General features: G+C 31.9%; 1 non-coding gene across 1 annotated transcript; it reads right to left on the reverse strand.

Annotated features, from left to right (window-relative positions):
* Nucleotides 1-1,344: 1,344 nt before the first annotated feature.
* On the reverse strand, nt 1,345-1,452 carry LOC112730853 (small nucleolar RNA R71). The gene has a single exon (XR_003166658.1). It is a non-coding gene; the product is annotated as a small nucleolar RNA R71 (small nucleolar RNA).
* Between the last annotated feature and the right edge of the window lie 221 nt (nt 1,453-1,673).

Here is a 1,673-nt window from a genome sequence, read left to right on the forward strand (position 1 = left end):
ATTTTCAATTTAAAACTCCTATCTTTTTCAAAAATCAAACTTTTTTTTCATTTGTCTTTCATATTTTTGAAAATTTCAAATTAATTTTCAAAATCTTTTTCTTATTTTTATTCCATATTTTCGAATTCAATGCTAACAATTAATGTGATTGATGCAAAAATATTAAGTTTGTTACTTGCCTAATAAGAAAGGTTCAATCTTTAAATTTTAAAATCAAATCTTTTTGTTTCTTGTTAGTCAAGTAATCAACTTTAATTTTCAAAATCAAATCTTTTTAAAATTATTTTTCAAATCTTTTTCAAAATAAATTTCAATCACATCTTTTCAAAATTTAATTTCAAAATCTTTTCTAACTTTTTATCTTTTCAAATTTGATTTTCAAATCTTTTTCAATTAACCACTTTACTTTTTGTTTGATTCTTATCTTTTTCAAAACTACCTAACTAACTCCCTCTCTAATTTTCGAAAATCCCTTCCCTCTTTTTCAAATTTCCTTTTTAATTAACTAATTATTTTAATTTCAATTTAATTTGATTTCAATTTTAATTTTTGAATTTTAACTTTAATTTTAAAATATTTTTATTTTATTTTATTTAAATTTTCGAATTCTTCTCTTCCTCACCTCCTTCTATTTATTTATTCATCTACTAACACTTCTCCTCCACCCAAAAATTCGAACCCCATCCCCCTCTCTGTGTTCGAATTTTTCCTCTTCTCCTTCTTACATTCTTCTCTTCTTATACTTGCATAAGAAATCTCTATACTGTGACATAGAGGATTCCATATTTTCTTTTGTGTTCTCTTCTTTTTCATATGAGCAGGAACAAGGATAAGAACATTCTTGTTGAAGCCGATCCTGAACCTGAAAGAACTATAAATAGGAAGCTAATGGAAGCTAAAGCACAACTCTCTGGAGAAAATCTGACAGAAATTTTCGAAAAATAAGGAGACATGGCTGAAAATAACAACAATGCAAGGAAGATGCTTGGTGACTTTACTGCACCTAATTCCAATTTACATGGAAGAAGCATCTCAATCCCTACTATTGGAGCAAACAATTTTGAGCTGAAACCTCAATTAGTTTCTCTGATGCAACAGAATTGCAAGTTTTATGGACTTTCATCCGAAGATCCCTTTCAGTTCTTAACTGAATTCTTGCAGATCTGTGATACTGTTAAGACCAATGGGGTTGACCCCGAGGTCTACAGGCTTATGCTTTTCCCATTTGCTGTAAGAGACAGAGCTAGAATATTGTTGGACTCTCAACCTAAAGACAGCCTGAACTCTTGGGATAAGCTGGTCACGGCTTTCTTAGCCAAGTTCTTTCCTCCTCAAAAGCTTAGTAAGCTTAGAGTGGATGTTCAAACCTTCAGACAAAAGGAAGGTGAATTCCTCTATGAAGCTTGCGAGAGATACAAGGAACTGACCAAAAAGTGTCCTTCTGACATGCTTTCAGAATGGACCATCCTGGATATATTCTATGATGGTCTGTCTGAATTATCAAAGATGTCATTGAACCATTCTGCAGGTGGATCCATTCACCTAAAGAAAACGCCTGCAAACGCTCAAGAACTCATTGACATAGTTGAAAATAACCAGTTCATGTACACTTCTGAAAGGAATCCTGTGAGTAATGGGACGCCTCAGAGGAAGGGAGTTCTTGAAATTGATAC

The sequence above is a fragment of the Arachis hypogaea genome, chromosome 12 (genome assembly GCF_003086295.3).
Source record: "Arachis hypogaea cultivar Tifrunner chromosome 12, arahy.Tifrunner.gnm2.J5K5, whole genome shotgun sequence".
Lineage (NCBI taxonomy): Eukaryota > Viridiplantae > Streptophyta > Magnoliopsida > Fabales > Fabaceae > Arachis > Arachis hypogaea.